This window comes from Eschscholzia californica, unplaced genomic scaffold (genome assembly GCF_041429995.1).
Source record: "Eschscholzia californica isolate CP2 unplaced genomic scaffold, dmEscCali1.0.p SCAF_4, whole genome shotgun sequence".
Lineage (NCBI taxonomy): Eukaryota > Viridiplantae > Streptophyta > Magnoliopsida > Ranunculales > Papaveraceae > Eschscholzia > Eschscholzia californica.
Genome location: NW_028238461.1, coordinates 12501409 through 12513426, shown reverse-complemented (window position 1 = coordinate 12513426; position 12018 = coordinate 12501409). Strand labels below are relative to the sequence as shown.

Genomic DNA, 12018 nt, shown 5'->3' with positions numbered 1-12018 from the left:
GTGTAGGTTTGAGAAATTCACCCTCTCTTCCATTTGTCTTTTTATTTTCGCTTTCCTTTGTTATAATCTTTATAAACTCGACTCGAGGATAAAAAAAATTATAAACTAAAAACTTCCGAACTTTTTGTTTTAAAGTCTAATAATACTTTTCATATATATATATATATACATTGTTTTAATTTGAGTGGTTTTCAACAATCTAAGCCGAAGCTAAATCAAATCGATTTTAGCTGATTGGTTTTCAACCACGCCACTACCCACTACCGTGTGGTTCAGTCCGAAAATCAATTAGTTTGGTTTGATCGGTTAGTACATTTTTTGTTCACTTCTGTACCTAAAACCTTCTCATGTGAGAGGGATGTCGACCTGTTAGGCGTGGGTCAAACTCGTCGGTGATCTGTCTACATTTTCTCATGTGAGACGGTTATTTATATTATTATCAATAACCCCACTCCTTAATTATACTCTAATTATACACAACACCCAACCCCTTTTGGATTCTTCTACCAACCATCTTCTTAAATTCTAATAGTTTGTGCTATTAGTTCCGTTTTTCAAAATCAAGATCTTGGCTTCTCCCTCCCTCTCTATCTCTCGCCTCAATAGGCAAACAAGTTTGACCATTATTAAGCTTGTATTTTGGTGGTTACATCTATTTAAGAGTTATGTCTCTGTGTGTCTCAAACTATTGATCTAGAGAGTGGAAACCAACTTGATAACTATTCAAACTAAAGGTTTTTGACGACTTAAAAGTAAAGAAGTTAATCAATAGATAAACGAATTTTTTTTAAAAAAATTAACAAAAAAATGTTTTAAAAATGGATAAAATAGTATGACTGGAAAGTGGGACAAATGGTATTAGGCAGGCATATGGGACCAATGTGAAGTAGATACACACAAGTAGCAAATATAAATGACTTAATGGAGGTTCAGAGGTTTAGAACTCAATGGTGTAGCCAAATGCTCAACCAGTGAACTCTAGGTATGTTTGAGTTTACCATCTGTAGGAACTCTAGGAATTTCAGCCAAGCCGGTCTTCACATAGCTCCACATATGCATACCACTCCAAATTTCTTAATATCCTTTCCTTGTAGCAATTCCCTCCTAGTCTTCACTCTTCACAACTAAACCCTCATCTTACCCGAAGGAGGGGAAGAAGGAGAAGAAGAAGTTCATGGATAAAAAAAACTAACGATCGAAAAATTATTATAATTTGGGTACAAACAAGGTCAATCGAAATCTGGTCTCTAGAGGAAACATACATAAACCACCACCCAAATAAAATGGGCTAGTGAACTTCTCTTTCATCTCTAGACTTCGCTTTAAATCCCGAACATCTTTTCTTTTTCTTACTCGTTTTGAGGTTAAGTTCTATATCCAACATGAATGCCACTCCCACGCTGAGTTAAATCTTAGGAAAATGTTCAATGCATGTTTATTTTTTAATACAATTTCTACAAATTAGGGCCTATTAAATATAATTGCATCTTAGTTGCATTCGACTAAAAAGTTGTGCCAATAGAACTATACTATGATTCTATTAGTATCCGAAATAATTTTCTGTCTATCACGGAGTTGTACTTGAGGATGCCTCCGTACCCCAAAATCATGTTACTCAATCTTGGATTCTTAAAATACGTACATATATAATATAAACTTAAAATGGTGATTTTCAAGGAGAATGAGGACACTTTTTTACTTCTATATAATATAGGGCACCCTATAATATATTATATTTTTTTTTTGTTAAGAGATATATTATAAGAAATGGGATAGTTGTTGTATTGTGAATGAGAGAATCAAAGGGAGCTTAAAAAAAAAGCAGTATGAACATATAAAAATATGGAAGATAAGATCTAAAAGAAAGAAAAAAAAAGGCAATTATAAAATAATAATCCTTTTTCTAATTGAGTTGTAATTTGTACTCAAACATCCCTTTTACTGTCACATTTTGTATTCTAATCAATAATCCCACCCCTTAATTATATTCTAATTTTACACAACACTCAAGACCTTTTGGATTCTTCTCCTAACCATCTTCTTAAATTCTAATTATTTATGCTATTAGTTCCATTTTTCAAAATCAAGATCTTGGCCTCTCTCTCTCATCTCTATGTCTTAGCTCAATTAGGAGACAAATTTGACCATTATTAAGCTTGTCTCTTGGAGTAGGTAAACTATTTCATCCCCAAGTCACCCATAGAGAGTAGAGAGAGAGATAGAGGAAAACAAGAAAACTTCACATGAGAATAAGATGAAGTTTGAAAACAGATTGAAATGGTGTTCAGAGTTGGGAACTCTAGAAACCACCCAAGGTGGTAGGTGATAATCAAATAATAGTAACCCCACCACCAAATCTACCACTAAGAAAATAAAATCAACTAGTTTTGACTTTTCAGATCATAAATCTGACTCTCATTACTAAGATCCTTGGAATCACTTTTCAAGGAGCACCAACTAGACCCACCACCACCATCAATATCCAACATTCCAACTCAACCCAAATGAGAGGACACTCTATTAGAAAAACAAAACCTAAAGAAAAAAAATGGATATGCATTTAGAAAAGCAAATAATGAAAGAAACCCAACACTCAAAATATTGGGTACACAACTCATATAAACTAATTGATGAAGAACACTACATATGAGTAAGGTCCCACTATCTTTATTTCCGAAACCAAATCATAGCCTAATAACGGGTGAAAGAAACTCATATATACACAGATCTCTCACATGAGATATTTGCGTGAGAGTCGGCCACTAGCCGACTCTGCCATGATCCACCGATGCCTAAACACATATTATTGATTCTTCTTTTTATGAGATTTACAGATGAGTCCCTTCTAAAAGCATGAAAAGCTTAAATGAAAGGACAAAAGAGAGAAATATAGAGGTCTAGTTAAAGCTTATACTCTTAGGTGTTTTACATCCATTCAAAATTAAAGTACATTAACAAAAGTATGGAAAAGAAACAAAATTTCAGACTAATTTGCATCCCCAAAAAAAACTAAACATCAAAAAGAAGAAAGAAACATAAACCAATTTGGATTAATTGATTGAATGAGTTTAAACAAGAAAATACAAGATAGAGTACCTTCATCATAAGGGAAGTGTTGTTTTTAATCCTTGATTAGTTCTTCTTTCATTTTCAGTACATGGAAGGCCAATATTGAGAGAAGAATGAAAACCCATATGAGAATCCGAAGAAGTATTTGGGTATTTGCCCTTCTTAGACCAAAGCCATATCTTCGAAACTGAGAAACTTTCACCTTTACTAGCACTACTCAATTTCTTCCCTTCTATATGATCGATATCGTTCGAAGAATTCCCATTCTGTCTCTCTCCTCCTCTAACTAGTACTCTTCTTTTCGAAACATTCAGAGAATCACTGGTGTCATCTCTATCGTGGGATAAAGCAACTTGGAGAGTTGAATCAGCTTCGACATATTGAAACGAACCCATTGAGAAACATCTTCTAGCATCTAAATTTCGACTACTTGTTTCGGCTTCTCTCTCAATGCCTACTACTCCTGTTGTTGTTGTTGCTGCTGCTGTTGCTGCAGCTGTTGCTGCAGCTACTGGCCCTGCTTCATTGTTTACATTTCTGAACTTTCCAAGTCTCACTGGGTAAACCCTTTTCTCGCCGACAATTTCATCCATTTCTATTGGTTTCTTACCAGAAGAAAACCCAACTTCACAATCAACTTGTGATCCATCTTCCTCCCTAGGTTCATCAAAATCGAAAACTGGGTTTTCAATGGAAAACCCAGAAGTGAAAAGGGTTCCTCTACAAAGAGGACAAGTTGAGTTTGAGAGAAGCCATGTATCTATACAGTTTATATGAAAAGCATGACTACACATAGGAAGCAATCTAAGTTTATCTTCTTCTGAGAATTCACAAAGACAAACAGGACAATCAAATGGCTCTTTGAGACCCATAATCTCTTTATACAAGAAAACAGGAAGGGCATCTATGAAAGCTTGATCAAGACCTGAATCATGAAGATGGAAGAGTTGTTGAAGTTGTCTTTGAAGAACATCAGAACCTGACATTTCTGGGTATCTGCCAGATTGTGAGTTTGATGAAGAAGATGGTTGCTTTATAAGGAATCTAACAAGTAGATGAAGAAGACCAGAAATAAAAAAGATCACAGCTAAGATAACTATAATAAAAAGAACAGCTGGGCTGATTCTCCCAGATGATGATGATGATGATGATGATGATTGTGGGGTTGAATCTTTCTGAAAATTAGTACTATATGGAGATGAAAATGATGGAGAAAAAGAGGGAGGGGGAGAAATTACAGAATACATAAGAGATGGGTGATTTAAAAGGTAATACCTTTTCTGGATTTCAGATTCAATCAAACCCATTTTGGATTTTGGGTAGACCTCAAAACCCCATCTTTCTTCTCAACTTACTGTAATCAAACAAAAACCTAATCTTTGTGCTCAATAAGCTCAAATCCTATTAACCTTTTTTCATGCATTGAGATTGAGAAAATGGGTAAGCTCAAAAACCCATCATTTCACTTAACTTACTAAGATCAAACACAAAAACTTCAACAACTAAACACAAAAAAAATGCATCTAATCAAATGGGTATCAAACAAATTTCAGATTTGAGTGAAATCAGTTAATCAAAAAGACCAACTTGATCTAACAAATACCTTAGTAAGATAAAGAGGAAAGGAACTAATAAGAGATGGAAGTAAAGGTTGATTTACCTACCTCAGATTGAAAGAATCCCACCATTAAAAAAAGACCCAATTTCATTTCAATTTGTATAGTGATCTTTAAACAGAGTTGAAGAGGAAACCCTAAAGAACATAAGAGACAAGATGAATTTTTATTCTCTAGGAGATTTATAACTTCAAAAATTGTTTTATAGTGGGAAAGAAAGAAAAGGGTGTGTGGGGAAAGAAATGGGTAGTACAGTAACTAATAAGCTTCCAAAGTGCTTGAATGAAATGTTGGGAGAGAGCCAAAATGAGTAACAATGGCAAAGGGGTATATTTGTCTTTTCACAATGATCTCTTTGGCCTTTAGATTTGATGTACCAATATCTTTTGAATGAGAGATTTTAGGGGTAAATCCTCTTTCAACTTTTTCAGAGCAAGGTTTGATCTTTTGGCATAATTACATATCTCTATGACTCTACCAATTTATGTACCACTAAACTAGAAGATGCTATTGCTGCCACTAATGAAGTTGTCAAATTCAGATATAATAGCAATTAATCAGCCACCAATAACAGATAATACAATTAATTATCCAACCTATAAAAAATTAATTAGTCCTTATTTATTAGTATAGTTTTTTTTTTTCAGGGGAATAGGCTATTGTCAAACTTTATTAGCTCGCAGAGCAAACATCCATATTGGCTAAATTGGTCGTCAATTGACTTATAATGCATCTAGGAGTATCATAAATCTCCAGAGTCTGATTCAGATCAACATTAAAGTAATCTTTTGCTAACAAGTGTGCTACTATATTTGCTTCACGAGGACAATATTGGAATGTACTACTTCGAAGATTTTAGACTTCACCTTGAATTTCCATAATGATCGCTCTAATTTCCCATGGAGACTCTTCCAATTTTTTGGACACAAGCATGGATCACATTCATCGCATCACCTTCCATTACACACTCATACTCCGGGAGCTTCATTGCCAAATAGACCGCCAACCTAACAGCTCTAGCTTCTGCTTCCATAACTGATGTTGCTGCCCAACTTTGAACCAGCGCCATAACAAAAACTCCGTTGTTGTTTCGGCAGAGTGCTGCTTACCGCTCTGCCACGAAGAAATGATGCATCAAAGTTGATCTTCAACTTGTTCGGTTGTGGTGAATCCCAAAATCGTTGAAGTAATCGAAGAATCGAGTCTGACCTGTTATCTGAGTTGATTTCAGTACCTGAGAACTCTTGTAACATGATTTGTGCCTCTTGAATGATTCGGTAAATGTTTGGTTTAATGTTCTTATTTCGGGCTTTACCATGCCACATATATTCTTAAGTCAATGATATTCTTCTCTTGATCTTCCACCAGCCATTTACACACTAGTGATTTGAAATCTTCATCTCCATCTACCCTTAAATGTAAGGGGTAACTCATCTGTAGCTCCCTCGATCCCCTACATTTTGGAACAAATGGTCTATATCTACCTTTGAGACTTGTAGGTTAAATTTCAAAGCTCTGAACAAAAGTTATAGTTGTAAATCCAAACTAACCCAAAACAAATAGTATATGATTATACAAAATAAACATCATTTTCTTATTAATGTTTTCCCTCGCATAACATTTTATCCTCTCATTTCAAAATTTATAATTTATATTTGGTTAGGGTAACCTTTATAGCAATCACAGTTTATAGCTAACAATTTCTTCATTTCGATTAAGTCATAAAAAGATAACAGTACAACGTATTATAGCTAACAATTATACAATTAATACTATAATTATTTACGATCGTGTTAATTATAGAGTAACGACAATAATTGCACAAATTACTGTATTATAAAATTTAGGTGAAACATACATTGGAAATGTGAGTAAATTGTACAGTATCACTAAAATAGCACACAATAAGGCAGGGAAAGCCACTTATAATAGGTCACATGGAATAAATCATATTGGGTTGGTCTTGGTTCTGTTTGTTGTAGGTAAAATGGAACAATCAAACTAGCTCCAATCAAGCCAAATATGATTTAACCCTAGGGTATAATCAAACTTTCAATTGCTTTAAATAAGCTTAATATAGCTTGCTTGTTCTTCAATTGCTTGTCCTAAACAGATGGTTTGGGATACAAGATAATTTGTCTTGTAAGTCAATTATATTTTTGGTTTGATTCGTACTTCTTTATAAACTAATCAGGATTAAATTTTATTAGAACTCAACCAGTACGAGTATCTAAAAACTTTACAATGTAGACACACTACTAAATTTAAACAGAATTAAATTTGTCATAAATACCAGAGACTATTATTTTAAGCCCATAAACGAGTAAAGAAAGGATGTAACCTGTCGGTACGTGATTAAATTGGTTTAGAAATTTCCTTGAATATACTGTATTAAATATATATATATATATATATATACATATCTTGAATTTTTTTCCAATGGTTAGGTTAGTGTCTATATCATTAGAAAATTGGTTAACACCCAAACTTTCACCTACTCTAGAATCTAGATCCAGATCTTTCCAGGAGTTTTGGATACAAAGAGATGGAGGATGACAACTTGTATTTTGTTTGTGTTTATTTATCTCATTTTCATTCTGAAATTGGAACTAAATGCCTCCCTGTATTTAAATGAGGCCACTAAACCAACATACATGACTCCCCAAATAAGAGTTTAGACAAAAAAAAAGTGAGAGTTTATCTACGTATGCTTACTCAAGTAAAATTGACAAAACTAGACTTTCGTAATTTGCTGAAGTCGTCACTCAGAGAAATTCGTGTATAGAAAAATAAACTTGCATTCGTTTTAGAAAAATAATTGTGGAAACAAACTAGACTTTCGAAATAAAATTTATACATGTTTGCTTGTTTCTAGAATTCACATTCCTCATAATACAAATTTTTCTTATGACATCTCCAAAGACAAATTTATATTTACATTTTCAAAATTGGAGTTGCATACTTGCATTTCCAATACAAAAATGTTAAGTAAAAGCACATAAATCAAAGCCTATTTTGTATGAATTTTCTCAGAGTATGTTTTCTAACACAAGTTTTATAGAAATTTAGTTCGACATTCGTAAAGGGGTAATTTAGGATTTTACATTTTCACAAAAGTAGCATTTTCTCTGTCCCAATTCATATTTAATAGTATAGTGACTTTAACCAATTGGGAGAATTTGGTGTTCAGAGGATACTGTCCTCTAAGTGCGATCCTAATTAAAAAGCTACAAGCTTTATTCCTTCCTTTATTTTGCTTTATATGTTATGAAATCAAGATTCAATTCACAAAAGATTCCAAATACCACAACTAGTTCTCCGAGTAGTTCGCCTATGAAATATACACCAACGACTAAAATTAGACATATAAATTACTCTGCTTGTGAATTTACCTCACTAGAACCTAGTTTCATACTTGTAAGAGCTCAAATATCACTCTATATCATGAATATACAAATAGGGGTTTATACTTAGATGAATTCAATAGGTAAGAACGAATACCTTCTGACTTATTTTGAGGTTTAACATCACAGACAATATTGTCATTGCATTTTTTGATGTCATGACATAAAAAATGTTGTCCTCCTCAACATGAATGGTGCAGATTCACTATTTCATGGGTCGGAAGGGTTAGTGAAGCAAGAGGTATAGGAGCAGTCAACAACCCTTAGTTGGAGTTGTAAGAGGTTTAGTCTTCCAACTTAAAAGTCTTGAATTCGAGGCACGCTGACAATAAACAAAAAAAGAGGTATAGAAGCAAAATTTTAAAAACTTTACGAGGGTCTGCAAGTTATGGTAATACGATGATAGAGTTCTCATGAGGTATTGATACGAATTTTTGACAAATAATATGCAAACTTCCATGTTCATAATTGATACGGATTTTTGACAAATAATTGCAGTAATTCGAATTTAAAACGGATTATAAAGTTACCCCTTAGGAAACATTCGCTCCGAGAAAGATTGATAACATCTAAACATAAGAGACCTGCCATTTGAAATAATGTACAAGTCACAAGCTGTAGACCGTTCTCAGGTTGCCAGGAATGATCCAAGGACCTGGTGGGTGCTGCCCGTAATGAGTTTTGGGGGCCCATATTCTCTATCTCAGTCTTGAGCGGTCATTGGGGTCGGGCCAGTGGGCTTTTTTCTCAGTCCAATTTCAGATGCTAGAGAAGTACTGCACTAGCACAACTGCAAAAAGAAATTATGGTGCAGAATAATTTTTCTTCGATCAAAAGCTCATTTCTTGTGCTGCACCCACCTAACGTACGATATCGAAAGCTATCATGAAGAACCATGACATGAAAGACAATGTACCGCCTAACGAACTGCCGGTGTCCCTCATAAGAAAAGGTTTTTCATGATGTAAGACTGATAAAATGAAAAATGAAGACCGATGTTAGGTAGTGATGTGAACCGATCCAAAAGACAATATAAAGGCCCAATGTCCACTCATAGGTGATTAGGTTCTTTCTCCTTAAGTTATATACTCTTAGAAGCATTCCCATTTTGGCACTTCCTAAGATAAAGACAGTCCCTTCATGTTTTCGATAACCTTTTTCTATCTTGATTAAAGTTTCTTTGACAAAAGGATTTCATTTCTTAGGCTCTTTCTCCGAAAGTAATATGTTACTTACTATATAAAAGGCAAACAATGTCTTGAAGATAAGATAAAAGAATATAAGAAACAAACGTTCATATAGCCCGAAAGTTAGTATGTATTTACATATGAGATGTGGCGTTGGTTATGATGTCTTAATCTAGATATGTATAAGGCCACCAAATACTTCGAATAATAGCACTCTGGTTTTCGAACTATATATGTGACTTCAAAGAGTGAACTATACGACGTGTGAGATGACATAAACCGTTGTTGATGGGCACATGGGAATGCTCTAAGAGACACTATAAAAGTTATACAAAATTGAAACTCACATGGACATTACATACTTCTCTGCTTTTTGTAAACACTTTAAGGATTTCAAGCACATGAAAATTCTCATGGAAACATATCATCAAACAACACGAAACAAATTTCGGGTTAGGCGCTGTCATCCAAATACCAATGAAACACCACTTTGAAGGGGTAGAAACTTTGCAATTAATGGATATATATAACTCAATTCAAAATCAGGCAAACCCATGTTTTAAATTGAACAATAGTTAGAACAAATTCATAAAACACAAACTAAAGAAAATCTGTGAAACCCCAAATGTGGAAGAAACTAAATCATCATTTCAAAACACAAAAATGGAGATATGGGAAGAGGTAAAGGGAAGTAAACTTGCTTGTGAGAATTAGGTGATGAATGAAAGTGAAATTCACGAGAAGTATAAAAAATGAATGCGTATGAACAAGTACTAATAAAATATGGCCGATGATACAGTCACGGGGACACAAGACTTTTACCAAAAAAAATAGTCGAACAAAATCGATTCAATTGACTTTATTATGTTAAAGAAAATCTAGTTTTAAAATTATAAAAAGACTTTATTAGGTCATGATTATGATAATCACGTCAATGTGTAAACACATCTGACATTGAAATATATTATCCATTTATCTGTTAAGTACATCAGTGACATTAGTGGTTTTCGCATTTTGCCTTGATATTTGACAAAACGTTTTCTAATTGTGTTTTGAGTTTTTACATTGTCTTTTTAGACTCGTAATTATCTTGAATGATATTGTATACCGTCGGTATATTGAAGATGTGTCACTTACAAACGCTCCTACTTACTCGAAAGCTTTCTTAAGAAGCTTGGATAGAATTTCTACTACTAGAATGACGATATATGGGGATAAAGAGTCACCTTGCCTTAGCCCTCTAGAATTTTAAAAGCGTGAACGATTTCCCACTTATCAATATATACCAAAAATCTTAGCGTAGGGATACACCACTTTAACCATCTTTTTCATGGCCGCTCAAAGACTCAAAGTCCATCAACCTTAATAAATAATCAAGACATTCCAGCTTACATGATCAAAAGCTTTCCCTATTTCTAATTTGCAAACAAAACCTAGTTGTTTCGATCTAATCCATAAACCTATATATATATATATATATATATATATATATATACTCCCTTGCATTTATAAGGTTATCAATAATTGGAGTCCTTCCTTTCAACCAAAAAAAGAAAGAATTTGAGGCATCCGACATAGGCGCCTTAGTGGAAAAGGCCTAACTTAATATATCTCTATGACTCTATCAATCTAAGAATTGATCCTCTTCTAGTCTGTCCCACTTTTTTTAATCTCTTCTTCCTTGTGAACAAGCTAGGATTCTTGTTATCTAATGCTTACTTTACGCCAATTCGTACGCCACCAAAAGCTAATTAGTTCTTCAAAGGGAGGATGCTCAATCCAACAATTTTCAAGGCGAAGTTAAACTTTTCCGTGTTCAACTTGACCACAGAAAAAAAAAGTAATTGACGAGCTTGATCAGATTTTGTACGAATTAGAATATGTTGTGTAATTTTTATCATATGACCGTGAGTAAATTTATGAAAAATTCTATAATATTTATATAGATTACTCGTGCAATTTTATATCATGGTTGTTGAAGATAGCCATTCGTGGATCATGTATGAAGATTTTTTTTTTTTTGAGCCATTCGTGGATCATGTATGAAGAATTGTCTAGGTCCATTTACTTTTCCTATTTTAAGGAATTAAAACTTTGCATTAGCATAAAGAAATTTGTTGCAACATTTTAAGTGCATGTGGTTGTAGCTAGGGTTCATGTAGGGACGAGTATGGTCACCTCACATGCATGCTACAAACGATATGATTGACAATGACCACACCTATCATGAAACCCAATAGTCCGTCTCATAAGTCCTCCAAGGCTCCAAACAAATATGAGCCATTGTTAAGTTTGTGGCCATCCAACTCAAAATCAATTGGCTATGAGGGAGAGAGGACTAGACTTTATATTCTTAGTTGCTAGATACCTATTGTCCAATGTGAGACTATTCTCACACGCACCCTTACGTGTAGGGTTCTTCGAACCTAACACGTGTTTTTCTTCGGGCGACGTGGAACACGTGTGCCTTTTTACCTATCACGTGTGGGCCTAGCTCTGATACCATGTTAAGTTTGTGGTCATCCAACTCAAAATCAATTGACTATGAGTGGAGAGGACCTAGACCTTATATTCTTAGTTGCTAGATACCCATTGTCCAATGTGAGACTATTCTCGCAGCCATAAAAATGGTCATTACCTTGTAACAGAAAAATGATTATATTTAAAGTGTTTGATCCAAATTACATATTGTTGGAACCTCAAGTCTCAAGATATATAATCACATCCCCCATCGAGATACCA

General features: G+C 34.1%; 1 pseudogene across 1 annotated transcript; it reads right to left on the bottom strand.

Annotated features, from left to right (window-relative positions):
* Positions 1–2880: 2880 nt before the first annotated feature.
* On the bottom strand, positions 2881–5126 carry LOC147542795 (RING-H2 finger protein ATL46 pseudogene; annotated as a pseudogene). Its single transcript, XR_015223122.1, has one exon. The product of XR_015223122.1 is annotated as an RING-H2 finger protein ATL46 pseudogene (transcript).
* Positions 5127–12018: the final 6892 nt, after the last annotated feature.